Raw genomic sequence first — 18,051 nt, forward strand, 5'->3', positions numbered from 1 at the left:
TGCTGGCAGTAAAATTTTGGGGCACCCCACCTGCAAAAATACATTCACATGCTCCTTGTTGTACCTTTCAATACCATAACTGCAGCAGAATCGTATGGTGACCCCTGTTGGTAACAGAAACTGTCAAACAGCTTTTTGCCACCCCCCCTCCCCCGTTGCCCCTAACCATTTGGGGTACACCCCATGAGGGAGGATCAGAGCAATAAAAAATAATGGTAGCCCCCCCAAAAAGTACCTGGAAGGCATGCCATTCTGTGCACCTCATCGCTCTTCACGTTGCGCCTAAGCACCTTTTAATACTGCTCCCCGACTGCCCCTCCAAACAGAAATCAGAAAGTATAGGGGGGTGCATTAAAAAAGTTTTTGCAGTTCCCCACCATAAGTCAGGATCCTCCTCCATCTATGACCCCTTCCTAGGCCCTCAGACCCCACCCATTCTGCCCAGGCTCCTCCTATTTGACCACACCCAATCTGACTAGGCTCCTCCTTAACCCCTCCTCTGCTCTCTGACCCCACCCAATCTGACTAGGCTCCTCCTATACCCCCTCCTCTCTGACTCCACCCATTCTGCCCAGGCTCCTCCCATACCCCTCTGACCCCACCCATTCTGCCCAGGCTCCTCCTATACCCCTCTTATTTGACCCCAATCTGACTAGGCTCCTCCTAAACCAATCCTCTGCTGTCTGACTCCACCCATTCTGCCCAGGCTCCTCCTATACCCCCTCCTCTCTGACTCCACCCATTCTGCCCAGGCTCCTCCTATTGGACCCCACCCAATCTGATTAGGCTCCTCCTATACCCCCTCTGCCCAGGCTCCTCCTATACCCCTCCTCTCTGAGCCCACCCCCTCTGCCCAGGCTCCTCCTATACCCCTCCTCTGCTGTCTGACCCCACCCATTCTGCCCAGGCTCCTCCTATTTGACCCCACCCAATCTGACTAGGCTCCTCCTAAGCCCCTCCTCTGCTGTCTGACCCCACCCATTCTGCCCAGGCTCCTCCTATTTGACCCCACCCAATCTGACTAGGCTCCTCCTAAGCCCCTCCTCTGCTGTCTGACCCCACCCATTCTGCCCAGGCTCCTCCTATTTGACCCCACCCAATCTGACTAGGTTCCTCCTAAGCCCCTCCTCTGCTGTCTGGCCCCACCCATTCTGCCCAGGCTCCTCCTATACCCCCTCCTATTTGACCCCACCCAATCTGACTAGGCTCCTCCTATACCCCATTCTGCCCAGGCTCCTCCTATTTGACCCCACCCAATCTGACTAGGCTCCTCCTATACCCCCCTCTGCCCAGGCTCCTCCTATTTGACCCCACCCAATCTGACAAGGCTCCTCCTAAGCCCCTCCTCTGCTGTCTGACCCCACCCATTCTGCCCAGGCTCCTCCTATTTGACCCCACCCAATCTGACTAGGTTCCTCCTAAGCCCCTCCTCTGCTGTCTGGCCCCACCCATTCTGCCCAGGCTCCTCCTATACCCCCTCCTATTTGACCCCACCCAATCTGACTAGGCTCCTCCTATACCCCATTCTGCCCAGGCTCCTCCTATTTGACCCCACCCAATCTGACTAGGCTCCTCCTACACCCCCCCTCTGCCAGGCTCCTCCTATACCCCTCCTCTCTGACCCCACCCAATCTGCCCAGGCTCCTCCCATACCCCTCTGACCCCACCCATTCTGCCCAGGCTCCTCCTATACCCCTCTTATTTGACCCCAATCTGACTAGGCTCCTCCTAAACCAATCCTCTGCTGTCTGACTCCACCCATTCTGCCCAGGCTCCTCCTCAGCCCCTCCTCTCTGACCTCACCCAATCTGACTAGGCTCCTCCTATACCCCCTCCTCTCTGACCCCACCCAATCTGACTAGGCTCCTCCTTAACCCCTCCTCTGCTCTCTGACCCCACCCATTCTGACTAAGCTCCTCCTAAACCCATCCTCTGCTGTCTGACCCCACCCATTCTGCCCAGGCTCCTCCTAAGCCCCTCTGCCCAGGCTCCTCCTATACCCCTCCTCTCTGACCTCACCCAATCTGACTAGGCTCCTCCTATACCCATTCTGCCCAGGCTCCTCCTATACCCCCTCCTCTCTGACTCCACCCATTCTGCCCAGGCTCCTCCTATACCCCTCCTCTCTGACTCCACCCATTCTGCCCAGGCTCCTCCTATACCCCCTCCTCTCTGACCCCACCCATTCTGCCCAGGCTCCTCCTATACCCCCTCCTCTCTGACCCCACCCCCTCTGCCCAGGCTCCTCCTATACCCCTCCTCTGCTGTCTGACCCCACCCATTCTGCCCAGGCTCCTCCTATACCCCCTCCTCTCTGACCCCACCCATTCTGCCCAGGCTCCTCCTATACCCCCTCCTCTCTGACCCCACCCATTCTGCCCAGGCTCCTCCTATACCCCCTCCTCTCTGACCCCACCCATTCTGCCCAGGCTCCTCCTATACCCCCTCCTCTCTGACCCCACCCATTCTGCCCAGGCTCCTCCTATTTGACCCCACCCAATCTGACTAGGTTCCTCCTAAGCCCCTCCTCTGCTGTCTGGCCCCACCCATTCTGCCCAGGCTCCTCCTATACCCCCTCCTATTTGACCCCACCCAATCTGACTAGGCTCCTCCTATACCCCCCTCTGCCCAGGCTCCTCCTATTTGACCCCACCCAATCTGACAAGGCTCCTCCTAAGCCCCTTCTCTGCTGTCTGACCCCACCCATTCTCCCCAGGCTCCTCCTATACCCCCTCCTCTCTGACCCCACCCATTCTGCCCAGGCTCCTCCTATACCCCCTCCTCTCTGACCCCACCCATTCTGCCCAGGCTCCTCCTATTTGACCCCACCCAATCTGACTAGGTTCCTCCTAAGCCCCTCCTCTGCTGTCTGGCCCCACCCATTCTGCCCAGGCTCCTCCTATACCCCCTCCTATTTGACCCCACCCAATCTGACTAGGCTCCTCCTATACCCCCCTCTGCCCAGGCTCCTCCTATTTGACCCCACCCAATCTGACAAGGCTCCTCCTAAGCCCCTTCTCTGCTGTCTGACCCCACCCATTCTCCCCAGGCTCCTCCTATACCCCACCTCTCTGACCCCACCCATTCTGCCCAGGCTCCTCCTATACCCCCTCCTCTCTGACTCCACCCATTCTGCCCAGGCTCCTCCTATTGGACCCCACCCAATCTGATTAGGCTCCTCCTATACCCCCTCTGCCCAGGCTCCTCCTATACCCCTCCTCTCTGAGCCCACCCCCTCTGCCCAGGCTCCTCCTATACCCCCTCCTCTCTGACTCCACCCATTCTGCCCAGGCTCCTCCTATTTGACCCCACCCAATCTGACTAGGCTCCTCCTAAGCCCCTCCCCTCTGACCCCACCCATTCTGCCCAGGCTCCTCCTATACCCCTCCTCTCTGACCCCACCCCCTCTGCCCAGGCTCCTCCTATTTGACCCCACCCAATCTGACTAGGCTCCTCCTACACCCCCCTCTGCCAGGCTCCTCCTATACCCCCTCCTCTCTGACTCCACCCATTCTACCTAGGCTCCTCCCATACCCCTCTGACCCCACCCATTCTGCCCAGGCTCCTCCTATTTGACCCCACCCAATCTGACTAGGCTCCTCCTACACCCCCCTCTGCCCAGGCTCCTCCTATACCCCCTCCTCTCTGACTCCACCCATTCTGCCCAGGCTCCTCCTAAGCCCCTCCTCTCTGACCTCACCCATTCTGCCCATATACCCCCTCCTCCTGCCCAGGCTCCTCCTAAGCCCCTCCTCTGCTGTCTGACCCCACCCATTCTGCCCAGGCTCCGCCTAAGCCCCTCCTCTCTGACCCCACCCATTCTGCCCAGGCTCCTCCAAAGCCCCTCCTCTGCTGTCTGACCCCACCCCCTCTGGCCAGGCTCCTCCTATACCCCCTCTGCCCAGGCTCCTCCTATACCCCTCCTCTCTGACCCCACCCCCTCTGCCCAGGCTCCTCTTAAGCCCCTCCTCTGCTGTCTGACCCCACCCATTCTGCCCAGGCTCCTCCTATACCCCCTCCTCTCTGACTCCACCCATTCTACCCAGGCTCCTCCCATACCCCTCTGACCCCACCCAGGCTCCTCCTATTTGACCCCACCCAATCTGACTAGGCTCCTCCTACACCCCCCTCTGCCAGGCTCCTCCTATACCCCTCCTCTGCTGTCTGACCCCACCCATTCTGCCCAGGCTCCTCCTTTTTGACCCCACCCAATCTGACTAGGCTCCTCCTAAGCCCCTCCTCTGCTGTCTGACCCCACTAATTCTGCCCAGGCTCCTCCTATACCCCTCCTATACCCCTCCTATACCCCACCTCTCTGACCCCACCCAATCTGACTAAGCCCCTCCTCTGCCTGACCCCACCCATTCTGCCCAGGCTCCTCCTATACCCCTTCCTCTCTGACTCCACCCATTCTACCCAGGCCCCTCCCATTCTACCCAGGCTCCTCCCATACCCCTCTGACCCCACCCATTCTGCCCAGGCTTCTCCTATTTGACCCCACCCAATCTGACTAGGCTCCTCCTACACCCCCCTCTGCCAGGCTCCTCCTATACCCCCTCCTCTCTGACTCCACCCATTCTACCCAGGCCCCTCCCATTCTGCCCAGGCTCCTCCTATTTGACCCCACCCAATCTGACTAGGCTCCTCCTACACCCCCCCTCTGCCAGGCTCCTCCTATACCCCTCCTCTCTGACCCCACCCAATCTGACTAGGCTCCTCCTAAGCCCCTAGGCCCCTCCTAAGCCCCTCCTCTGCTGTCTGACCCCACTCATTCTGCCCAGGCTCCTCCTAAGCCCCTCCTTTCTGACCCCACCCATTCTGCCCAGGCTCCTCCTCTCTGACCCCACCCATTCTGCCCAGGCTCCTCCTATACCCCACCTCTCTGACCCCACCCAATCTGACTAGGCTCCTCCTACACCCCCCTCTGCCCAGGCTCCTCCTATACCCCCCTCTTCCAGGCTCCTCCTATACCCCCTCCTCTCTGACCCCACCCATTCTGCCCAGGCTCCTCCTATACCCCCTCCTCTCTGACTCCACCCATTCTGCCCAGGCTCCTCCTAAGCCCCTCCTCTCTGACCCCACCCATTCTGCCCATATACCCCCTCCTCCTGCCCAGGCTCCTCCTATACCCCTCCTCTCTGACCCCACCCCCTCTGTCCAGGCTCCTCCTAAGCCCCTCCTCTGCTGTCTGACCCCACCCATTCTGCCCAGCCTCCTCCTCTCTGACCCCACCCATTCTGCCCAGGCTCCTCCTAAGCCCCTCCTCTGCTGTCTGACCCCACCCATTCTGCCCAGGCTCCTCCTATACCACCTCCTCTCTGACTCCACCCATTCTACCCAGGCTCCTCCCATACCCCTCTGACCCCACCCATTCTGCCCAGGCTCCTCCTATTTGACCACACCCAATCTGACTAGGCTCCTCCTATACCCATTCTGCCCAGGCTCCTCCTATACCCCCTCCTCTCTGACTCCACCCATTCTGCCCAGGCTCCTCCTAAGCCCCTCTTCTCTGACCCCACCCATTCTGCCCATATACCCCCTCCTCCTGCCCAGGCTCCTCCTATACCCCTCCTCTCTGACCCCACCCCCTCTGCCCAGGCTCCTCCTAAGCCCCTCCTCTGCTGTCTGACCCCACCCATTCTGCCCAGGCTCCTCCTATACCCCACCTCTCTGACCCCACCCAATCTGACTAGGCTCCTCCTAAGCCCCTCCTCTGCTGTCTGACCCCACCCATTCTGCCCAGGCTCCTCCTATACCCCCTCCTCTCTGACCCCACCCATTCTGCCCAGGCTCCTCCTATTTGACCACACCCAATCTGACTAGGCTCCTCCTATACCCATTCTGCCCAGGCTCCTCCTATACCCCCTCCTAAGCCCCTCCTCTCTGACCCCACCCATTCTGCCCATATACCCCCTCCTCCTGCCCAGGCTCCTCCTATACCCCTCCTCTCTGACCCCACCCCCTCTGCCCAGGCTCCTCCTAAGCCCCTCCTCTGCTGTCTGACCCCACCCATTCTGCCCAGGCTCCTCCTATACCCCACCTCTCTGACCCCACCCAATCTGACTAGGCTCCTCCTAAGCCCCTCCTCTGCTGTCTGACCCCACCCATTCTGCCCAGGCTCCTCCTACACCCCCCTCTGCCAGGCTCCTCCTATACCCCTCCTCTGCTGTCTGACCCCACCCATTCTGCCCAGGCTCCTCCCATACCCCTCTGACCCCACCCATTCTGCCCAGCCTCCTCCTCTCTGACCCCACCCATTCTGCCCAGGCTCCTCCTAAACCCTCCTCTGCTGTCTGACCCCACCCATTCTGCCCAGGCTCCTCCCATACCCCTCTGACCCCACCCATTCTGCCCAGGCTCCTCCTATACCCCTCTTATTTGACCCCAATCTGACTAGGCTCCTCCTAAACCAATCCTCTGCTGTCTGACTCCACCCATTCTGCCCAGGCTCCTCCTCAGCCCCTCCTCTCTGACCTCACCCAATCTGACTAGGCTCCTCCTATACCCCCTCCTCTCTGACCCCACCCAATCTGACTAGGCTCCTCCTTAACCCCTCCTCTGCTCTCTGACCCCACCCATTCTGACTAAGCTCCTCCTAAACCCATCCTCTGCTGTCTGACCCCACCCATTCTGCCCAGGCTCCTCCTAAGCCCCTCTGCCCAGGCTCCTCCTATACCCCTCCTCTCTGACCTCACCCAATCTGACTAGGCTCCTCCTATACCCATTCTGCCCAGGCTCCTCCTATACCCCCTCCTCTCTGACTCCACCCATTCTGCCCAGGCTCCTCCTATACCCCTCCTCTCTGACTCCACCCATTCTGCCCAGGCTCCTCCTATACCCCCTCCTCTCTGACCCCACCCATTCTGCCCAGGCTCCTCCTATACCCCCTCCTCTCTGACCCCACCCCCTCTGCCCAGGCTCCTCCTATACCCCTCCTCTGCTGTCTGACCCCACCCATTCTGCCCAGGCTCCTCCTATACCCCCTCCTCTCTGACCCCACCCATTCTGCCCAGGCTCCTCCTATACCCCCTCCTCTCTGACCCCACCCATTCTGCCCAGGCTCCTCCTATACCCCCTCCTCTCTGACCCCACCCATTCTGCCCAGGCTCCTCCTATACCCCCTCCTCTCTGACCCCACCCATTCTGCCCAGGCTCCTCCTATTTGACCCCACCCAATCTGACTAGGTTCCTCCTAAGCCCCTCCTCTGCTGTCTGGCCCCACCCATTCTGCCCAGGCTCCTCCTATACCCCCTCCTATTTGACCCCACTCAATCTGACTAGGCTCCTCCTATACCCCCCTCTGCCCAGGCTCCTCCTATTTGACCCCACCCAATCTGACAAGGCTCCTCCTAAGCCCCTTCTCTGCTGTCTGACCCCACCCATTCTCCCCAGGCTCCTCCTATACCCCCTCCTCTCTGACCCCACCCATTCTGCCCAGGCTCCTCCTATACCCAGTCCTCTATGACCCCACCCATTCTGCCCAGGCTCCTCCTATTTGACCCCACCCAATCTGACTAGGTTCCTCCTAAGCCCCTCCTCTGCTGTCTGGCCCCACCCATTCTGCCCAGGCTCCTCCTATACCCCCTCCTATTTGACCCCACCCAATCTGACTAGGCTCCTCCTATACCCCCCTCTGCCCAGGCTCCTCCTATTTGACCCCACCCAATCTGACAAGGCTCCTCCTAAGCCCCTTCTCTGCTGTCTGACCCCACCCATTCTCCCCAGGCTCCTCCTATACCCCACCTCTCTGACCCCACCCATTCTGCCCAGGCTCCTCCTATACCCCCTCCTCTCTGACTCCACCCATTCTGCCCAGGCTCCTCCTATTGGACCCCACCCAATCTGATTAGGCTCCTCCTATACCCCCTCTGCCCAGGCTCCTCCTATACCCCTCCTCTCTGAGCCCACCCCCTCTGCCCAGGCTCCTCCTATACCCCCTCCTCTCTGACTCCACCCATTCTGCCCAGGCTCCTCCTATTTGACCCCACCCAATCTGACTAGGCTCCTCCTAAGCCCCTCCCCTCTGACCCCACCCATTCTGCCCAGGCTCCTCCTATACCCCTCCTCTCTGACCCCACCCCCTCTGCCCAGGCTCCTCCTATTTGACCCCACCCAATCTGACTAGGCTCCTCCTACACCCCCCTCTGCCAGGCTCCTCCTATACCCCCTCCTCTCTGACTCCACCCATTCTACCTAGGCTCCTCCCATACCCCTCTGACCCCACCCATTCTGCCCAGGCTCCTCCTATTTGACCCCACCCAATCTGACTAGGCTCCTCCTACACCCCCCTCTGCCCAGGCTCCTCCTATACCCCCTCCTCTCTGACTCCACCCATTCTGCCCAGGCTCCTCCTAAGCCCCTCCTCTCTGACCTCACCCATTCTGCCCATATACCCCCTCCTCCTGCCCAGGCTCCGCCTAAGCCCCTCCTCTCTGACCCCACCCATTCTGCCCAGGCTCCTCCAAAGCCCCTCCTCTGCTGTCTGACCCCACCCCCTCTGGCCAGGCTCCTCCTATACCCCCTCTGCCCAGGCTCCTCCTATACCCCTCCTCTCTGACCCCACCCCCTCTGCCCAGGCTCCTCTTAAGCCCCTCCTCTGCTGTCTGACCCCACCCATTCTGCCCAGGCTCCTCCTATACCCCCTCCTCTCTGACTCCACCCATTCTACCCAGGCTCCTCCCATACCCCTCTGACCCCACCCAGGCTCCTCCTATTTGACCCCACCCAATCTGACTAGGCTCCTCCTACACCCCCCTCTGCCAGGCTCCTCCTATACCCCTCCTCTGCTGTCTGACCCCACCCATTCTGCCCAGGCTCCTCCTTTTTGACCCCACCCAATCTGACTAGGCTCCTCCTAAGCCCCTCCTCTGCTGTCTGACCCCACTAATTCTGCCCAGGCTCCTCCTATACCCCTCCTATACCCCTCCTATACCCCACCTCTCTGACCCCACCCAATCTGACTAAGCCCCTCCTCTGCCTGACCCCACCCATTCTGCCCAGGCTCCTCCTATACCCCTTCCTCTCTGACTCCACCCATTCTACCCAGGCCCCTCCCATTCTACCCAGGCTCCTCCCATACCCCTCTGACCCCACCCATTCTGCCCAGGCTTCTCCTATTTGACCCCACCCAATCTGACTAGGCTCCTCCTACACCCCCCTCTGCCAGGCTCCTCCTATACCCCCTCCTCTCTGACTCCACCCATTCTACCCAGGCCCCTCCCATTCTGCCCAGGCTCCTCCTATTTGACCCCACCCAATCTGACTAGGCTCCTCCTACACCCCCCCTCTGCCAGGCTCCTCCTATACCCCTCCTCTCTGACCCCACCCAATCTGACTAGGCTCCTCCTAAGCCCCTAGGCCCCTCCTAAGCCCCTCCTCTGCTGTCTGACCCCACTCATTCTGCCCAGGCTCCTCCTAAGCCCCTCCTTTCTGACCCCACCCATTCTGCCCAGGCTCCTCCTCTCTGACCCCACCCATTCTGCCCAGGCTCCTCCTATACCCCACCTCTCTGACCCCACCCAATCTGACTAGGCTCCTCCTACACCCCCCTCTGCCCAGGCTCCTCCTATACCCCCCTCTTCCAGGCTCCTCCTATACCCCCTCCTCTCTGACCCCACCCATTCTGCCCAGGCTCCTCCTATACCCCCTCCTCTCTGACTCCACCCATTCTGCCCAGGCTCCTCCTAAGCCCCTCCTCTCTGACCCCACCCATTCTGCCCATATACCCCCTCCTCCTGCCCAGGCTCCTCCTATACCCCTCCTCTCTGACCCCACCCCCTCTGTCCAGGCTCCTCCTAAGCCCCTCCTCTGCTGTCTGACCCCACCCATTCTGCCCAGCCTCCTCCTCTCTGACCCCACCCATTCTGCCCAGGCTCCTCCTAAGCCCCTCCTCTGCTGTCTGACCCCACCCATTCTGCCCAGGCTCCTCCTATACCACCTCCTCTCTGACTCCACCCATTCTACCCAGGCTCCTCCCATACCCCTCTGACCCCACCCATTCTGCCCAGGCTCCTCCTATTTGACCACACCCAATCTGACTAGGCTCCTCCTATACCCATTCTGCCCAGGCTCCTCCTATACCCCCTCCTCTCTGACTCCACCCATTCTGCCCAGGCTCCTCCTAAGCCCCTCTTCTCTGACCCCACCCATTCTGCCCATATACCCCCTCCTCCTGCCCAGGCTCCTCCTATACCCCTCCTCTCTGACCCCACCCCCTCTGCCCAGGCTCCTCCTAAGCCCCTCCTCTGCTGTCTGACCCCACCCATTCTGCCCAGGCTCCTCCTATACCCCACCTCTCTGACCCCACCCAATCTGACTAGGCTCCTCCTAAGCCCCTCCTCTGCTGTCTGACCCCACCCATTCTGCCCAGGCTCCTCCTATACCCCCTCCTCTCTGACCCCACCCATTCTGCCCAGGCTCCTCCTATTTGACCACACCCAATCTGACTAGGCTCCTCCTATACCCATTCTGCCCAGGCTCCTCCTATACCCCCTCCTAAGCCCCTCCTCTCTGACCCCACCCATTCTGCCCATATACCCCCTCCTCCTGCCCAGGCTCCTCCTATACCCCTCCTCTCTGACCCCACCCCCTCTGCCCAGGCTCCTCCTAAGCCCCTCCTCTGCTGTCTGACCCCACCCATTCTGCCCAGGCTCCTCCTATACCCCACCTCTCTGACCCCACCCAATCTGACTAGGCTCCTCCTAAGCCCCTCCTCTGCTGTCTGACCCCACCCATTCTGCCCAGGCTCCTCCTACACCCCCCTCTGCCAGGCTCCTCCTATACCCCTCCTCTGCTGTCTGACCCCACCCATTCTGCCCAGGCTCCTCCCATACCCCTCTGACCCCACCCATTCTGCCCAGCCTCCTCCTCTCTGACCCCACCCATTCTGCCCAGGCTCCTCCTAAACCCTCCTCTGCTGTCTGACCCCACCCATTCTGCCCAGGCTCCTCCCATACCCCTCTGACCCCACCCATTCTGCCCAGGCTCCTCCTATACCCCACCTCTGTGACCCCACCCAATCTGACTAGGCTCCTCCTAAGCCCCTCCTCTGCTGTCTGACCCCACCCATTCTGCCCAGGCTCCTCCTATACCCCTCCTCTCTGACCCCACCCAATCTGACTAGGCTCCTCCTATTTGACCCCACCCAATCTGACTAGGCTCCTCCTAAGCCCCTCCTCTGCTGTCTGACCCCATCCATTCTGCCCAGGCTCCTCCTAAGCCCCTCTGCCCAGGCTCCTCCTATACCCCCTCCTCTCTGACTCCACCCATTCTGCCCAGGCTCCTCCTATACCCCTCCTCTCTGACCCCACCCAATCTGACTAAGCTCCTCCTAAGCCCCTCCTCTGCTGTCTGACCCCACCCATTCTGCCAAGGCTCCTCCTATTTGACCCCACCCAATCTGACTAGGTTCCTCCTAAGCCCCTCCTCTGCTGTCTGGCCCCACCCAACCTGCCCAGGCTCCTCCTATACCCCTCCTCTCTGACCCCACCCAATCTGAATAGGCTCCTCCTAAGCCCCTCCTCCTCTCTGACCCACCCAATCTGACTAGGCTCCTCCTAAGCCCCTCCTCTGCTGTCTGACCCCACCCATTCTGCCCAGGCTCCTCCTAAGCCCCTCCTCTGCTGTCCCCACCCATTCTGCCCAGGCTCCTCCTATACCCCTCAGGCTCCTCCTATACCCCTCCTATTTGACCCCACCCAATCTGACTAGGCTCCTCCTAAGCCCCTCCTCTGCTGTCTGACCCCACCCATTCTGCCCAGGCTCCTCCTATACCCCACCTCTCTGACCCCACCCAATCTGACTAGGCTCCTCCTAAGCCCCTCCTCTGCTGTCTGACCCCACCCATTCTGCCCAGGCTCCTCCTATACCCCACCTCTCTGACCCCACCCAATCTGACTAGGCTCCTCCTAAGCCCCTCCTCTGCTGTCTGACCCCACCCATTCTGCCCAGGCTCCTCCTAAACCCCCCTCCTCTCTGACTCCACCCATTCTGACTAGGCTCCTCCTATTTGACCACACCCAATCTGACTAAGCTCCTCCTAAGCCCCGCCTCTGCTGTCTGACCCCACCCATTCTGCCCAGGCTCCTCCTATACCCCCTCCTCTCTGACTCCACCCATTCTGCCGAGGCTCCTCCCATACCCCTCTGACCCCACCCATTCTGCCCAGGCTCCTCCTATACCCCCTCCTCTCTGACTCCACCCAATCTGACTAGGCTCCTCCTAAGCCCCTCCTCTGCTGTCTGACCCCACCCATTCTGCCCAGGCTCCTCCTATTTGACCCCACCCAATCTGACTAGGCTCCTCCTATACCCCCTCTGCCAGGCTCCTCCTATTCCCCTCCTCTCTGACCCCACCCATTCTGCCCAGGCTCCTCCTATTTGACCACACCCAATCTGACTAGGCTCCTCCTATACCCCCTCCTCTCTGACTCCACCCATTCTGCCCAGGCTCCTCCTAAGCCCCTCCTCTGCTGTCTGACCCCACCCATTCTGCCCAGGCTCCTCCTATACCCCCTCCTCTCTGACTCCACCCATTCTGCCCAGGCTCCTCCTAAGCCCCTCCTCTGCTGTCTGACCCCACCCATTCTGCCCAGGCTCCTCCTATACCCCCTCCTCTCTGACTCCACCCAATCTGACTAGGCTCCTCCTAAGCCCCTCCTCTGCTGTCTGACCCCACCCATTCTGCCCAGGCTCCTCCTATTTGACCCCACCCATTCTGCCCAGGCTCCTCCTAAGCCCCTCTGCCCAGGCTCCTCCTATACCCCTCCTCTCTGACCTCACCCAATCTGACTAGGCTCCTCCTATACCCATTCTGCCCAGGCTCCTCCTATACCCCCTCCTCTCTGACTCCACCCATTCTGCCCAGGCTCCTCCTATACCCCTCCTCTCTGACTCCACCCATTCTGCCCAGGCTCCTCCTATACCCCCTCCTCTCTGACCCCACCCATTCTGCCCAGGCTCCTCCTATACCCCCTCCTCTCTGACCCCACCCCCTCTGCCCAGGCTCCTCCTATACCCCTCCTCTGCTGTCTGACCCCACCCATTCTGCCCAGGCTCCTCCTATACCCCCTCCTCTCTGACCCCACCCATTCTGCCCAGGCTCCTCCTATACCCCCTCCTCTCTGACCCCACCCATTCTGCCCAGGCTCCTCCTATACCTCCTCCTCTCTGACCCCACCCATTCTGCCCAGGCTCCTCCTATACCCCCTCCTCTCTGACCCCACCCATTCTGCCCAGGCTCCTCCTATTTGACCCCACCCAATCTGACTAGGTTCCTCCTAAGCCCCTCCTCTGCTGTCTGGCCCCACCCATTCTGCCCAGGCTCCTCCTATACCCCCTCCTATTTGACCCCACCCAATCTGACTAGGCTCCTCCTATACCCCCCTCTGCCCAGGCTCCTCCTATTTGACCCCACCCAATCTGACAAGGCTCCTCCTAAGCCCCTTCTCTGCTGTCTGACCCCACCCATTCTCCCCAGGCTCCTCCTATACCCCCTCCTCTCTGACCCCACCCATTCTGCCCAGGCTCCTCCTATACCCCCTCCTCTCTGACCCCACCCATTCTGCCCAGGCTCCTCCTATTTGACCCCACCCAATCTGACTAGGTTCCTCCTAAGCCCCTCCTCTGCTGTCTGGCCCCACCCATTCTGCCCAGGCTCCTCCTATACCCCCTCCTATTTGACCCCACCCAATCTGACTAGGCTCCTCCTATACCCCCCTCTGCCCAGGCTCCTCCTATTTGACCCCACCCAATCTGACAAGGCTCCTCCTAAGCCCCTTCTCTGCTGTCTGACCCCACCCATTCTCCCCAGGCTCCTCCTATACCCCACCTCTCTGACCCCACCCATTCTGCCCAGGCTCCTCCTATACCCCCTCCTCTCTGACTCCACCCATTCTGCCCAGGCTCCTCCTATTGGACCCCACCCAATCTGATTAGGCTCCTCCTATACCCCCTCTGCCCAGGCTCCTCCTATACCCCTCCTCTCTGAGCCCACCCCCTCTGCCCAGGCTCCTCCTATACCCCCTCCTCTCTGACTCCACCCATTCTGCCCAGGCTCCTCCTATTTGACCCCACCCAATATGACTAGGCTCCTCCTAAGCCCCTCCCCTCTGACCCCACCCATTCTGCCCAGGCTCCTCCTATACCCCTCCTCTCTGACCCCACCCCCTCTGCCCAGGCTCCTCCTATTTGACCCCACCCAATCTGACTAGGCTCCTCCTACACCCCCCTCTGCCAGGCTCCTCCTATACCCCCTCCTCTCTGACTCCACCCATTCTACCTAGGCTCCTCCCATACCCCTCTGACCCCACCCATTCTGCCCAGGCTCCTCCTATTTGACCCCACCCAATCTGACTAGGCTCCTCCTACACCCCCCTCTGCCCAGGCTCCTCCTATACCCCCTCCTCTCTGACTCCACCCATTCTGCCCAGGCTCCTCCTAAGCCCCTCCTCTCTGACCTCACCCATTCTGCCCATATACCCCCTCCTCCTGCCCAGGCTCCTCCTAAGCCCCTCCTCTGCTGTCTGACCCCACCCATTCTGCCCAGGCTCCGCCTAAGCCCCTCCTCTCTGACCCCACCCATTCTGCCCAGGCTCCTCCAAAGCCCCTCCTCTGCTGTCTGACCCCACCCCCTCTGGCCAGGCTCCTCCTATACCCCCTCTGCCCAGGCTCCTCCTATACCCCTCCTCTCTGACCCCACCCCCTCTGCCCAGGCTCCTCTTAAGCCCCTCCTCTGCTGTCTGACCCCACCCATTCTGCCCAGGCTCCTCCTATACCCCCTCCTCTCTGACTCCACCCATTCTACCCAGGCTCCTCCCATACCCCTCTGACCCCACCCAGGCTCCTCCTATTTGACCCCACCCAATCTGACTAGGCTCCTCCTACACCCCCCTCTGCCAGGCTCCTCCTATACCCCTCCTCTGCTGTCTGACCCCACCCATTCTGCCCAGGCTCCTCCTTTTTGACCCCACCCAATCTGACTAGGCTCCTCCTAAGCCCCTCCTCTGCTGTCTGACCCCACTAATTCTGCCCAGGCTCCTCCTATACCCCTCCTATACCCCTCCTATACCCCACCTCTCTGACCCCACCCAATCTGACTAAGCCCCTCCTCTGCCTGACCCCACCCATTCTGCCCAGGCTCCTCCTATACCCCTTCCTCTCTGACTCCACCCATTCTACCCAGGCCCCTCCCATTCTACCCAGGCTCCTCCCATACCCCTCTGACCCCACCCATTCTGCCCAGGCTTCTCCTATTTGACCCCACCCAATCTGACTAGGCTCCTCCTACACCCCCCTCTGCCAGGCTCCTCCTATACCCCCTCCTCTCTGACTCCACCCATTCTACCCAGGCCCCTCCCATTCTGCCCAGGCTCCTCCTATTTGACCCCACCCAATCTGACTAGGCTCCTCCTACACCCCCCCTCTGCCAGGCTCCTCCTATACCCCTCCTCTCTGACCCCACCCAATCTGACTAGGCTCCTCCTAAGCCCCTAGGCCCCTCCTAAGCCCCTCCTCTGCTGTCTGACCCCACTCATTCTGCCCAGGCTCCTCCTAAGCCCCTCCTTTCTGACCCCACCCATTCTGCCCAGGCTCCTCCTCTCTGACCCCACCCATTCTGCCCAGGCTCCTCCTATACCCCACCTCTCTGACCCCACCCAATCTGACTAGGCTCCTCCTACACCCCCCTCTGCCCAGGCTCCTCCTATACCCCCCTCTTCCAGGCTCCTCCTATACCCCCTCCTCTCTGACCCCACCCATTCTGCCCAGGCTCCTCCTATACCCCCTCCTCTCTGACTCCACCCATTCTGCCCAGGCTCCTCCTAAGCCCCTCCTCTCTGACCCCACCCATTCTGCCCATATACCCCCTCCTCCTGCCCAGGCTCCTCCTATACCCCTCCTCTCTGACCCCACCCCCTCTGTCCAGGCTCCTCCTAAGCCCCTCCTCTGCTGTCTGACCCCACCCATTCTGCCCAGCCTCCTCCTCTCTGACCCCACCCATTCTGCCCAGGCTCCTCCTAAGCCCCTCCTCTGCTGTCTGACCCCACCCATTCTGCCCAGGCTCCTCCTATACCACCTCCTCTCTGACTCCACCCATTCTACCCAGGCTCCTCCCATACCCCTCTGACCCCACCCATTCTGCCCAGGCTCCTCCTATTTGACCACACCCAATCTGACTAGGCTCCTCCTATACCCATTCTGCCCAGGCTCCTCCTATACCCCCTCCTCTCTGACTCCACCCATTCTGCCCAGGCTCCTCCTAAGCCCCTCTTCTCTGACCCCACCCATTCTGCCCATATACCCCCTCCTCCTGCCCAGGCTCCTCCTATACCCCTCCTCTCTGACCCCACCCCCTCTGCCCAGGCTCCTCCTAAGCCCCTCCTCTGCTGTCTGACCCCACCCATTCTGCCCAGGCTCCTCCTATACCCCACCTCTCTGACCCCACCCAATCTGACTAGGCTCCTCCTAAGCCCCTCCTCTGCTGTCTGACCCCACCCATTCTGCCCAGGCTCCTCCTATACCCCCTCCTCTCTGACCCCACCCATTCTGCCCAGGCTCCTCCTATTTGACCACACCCAATCTGACTAGGCTCCTCCTATACCCATTCTGCCCAGGCTCCTCCTATACCCCCTCCTAAGCCCCTCCTCTCTGACCCCACCCATTCTGCCCATATACCCCCTCCTCCTGCCCAGGCTCCTCCTATACCCCTCCTCTCTGACCCCACCCCCTCTGCCCAGGCTCCTCCTAAGCCCCTCCTCTGCTGTCTGACCCCACCCATTCTGCCCAGGCTCCTCCTATACCCCACCTCTCTGACCCCACCCAATCTGACTAGGCTCCTCCTAAGCCCCTCCTCTGCTGTCTGACCCCACCCATTCTGCCCAGGCTCCTCCTACACCCCCCTCTGCCAGGCTCCTCCTATACCCCTCCTCTGCTGTCTGACCCCACCCATTCTGCCCAGGCTCCTCCCATACCCCTCTGACCCCACCCATTCTGCCCAGCCTCCTCCTCTCTGACCCCACCCATTCTGCCCAGGCTCCTCCTAAACCCTCCTCTGCTGTCTGACCCCACCCATTCTGCCCAGGCTCCTCCCATACCCCTCTGACCCCACCCATTCTGCCCAGGCTCCTCCTATACCCCTCTTATTTGACCCCAATCTGACTAGGCTCCTCCTAAACCAATCCTCTGCTGTCTGACTCCACCCATTCTGCCCAGGCTCCTCCTCAGCCCCTCCTCTCTGACCTCACCCAATCTGACTAGGCTCCTCCTATACCCCCTCCTCTCTGACCCCACCCAATCTGACTAGGCTCCTCCTTAACCCCTCCTCTGCTCTCTGACCCCACCCATTCTGACTAAGCTCCTCCTAAACCCATCCTCTGCTGTCTGACCCCACCCATTCTGCCCAGGCTCCTCCTAAGCCCCTCTGCCCAGGCTCCTCCTATACCCCTCCTCTCTGACCTCACCCAATCTGACTAGGCTCCTCCTATACCCATTCTGCCCAGGCTCCTCCTATACCCCCTCCTCTCTGACTCCACCCATTCTGCCCAGGCTCCTCCTATACCCCTCCTCTCTGACTCCACCCATTCTGCCCAGGCTCCTCCTATACCCCCTCCTCTCTGACCCCACCCATTCTGCCCAGGCTCCTCCTATACCCCCTCCTCTCTGACCCCACCCCCTCTGCCCAGGCTCCTCCTATACCCCTCCTCTGCTGTCTGACCCCACCCATTCTGCCCAGGCTCCTCCTATACCCCCTCCTCTCTGACCCCACCCATTCTGCCCAGGCTCCTCCTATACCCCCTCCTCTCTGACTCCACCCATTCTGCCCAGGCTCCTCCTATACCCCTCCTCTCTGACTCCACCCATTCTGCCCAGGCTCCTCCTATACCCCCTCCTCTCTGACCCCATCCATTCTGCCCAGGCTCCTCCTATACCCCCTCCTCTCTGACCCCACCCCCTCTGCCCAGGCTCCTCCTATACCCCTCCTCTGCTGTCTGACCCCACCCATTCTGCCCAGGCTCCTCCTATACCCCCTCCTCTCTGACCCCACCCATTCTGCCCA

This window comes from Lissotriton vulgaris, chromosome 7, assembly GCF_964263255.1.
Source record: "Lissotriton vulgaris chromosome 7, aLisVul1.2, whole genome shotgun sequence".
Classification (NCBI taxonomy): Eukaryota; Metazoa; Chordata; class Amphibia; order Caudata; family Salamandridae; genus Lissotriton; species Lissotriton vulgaris.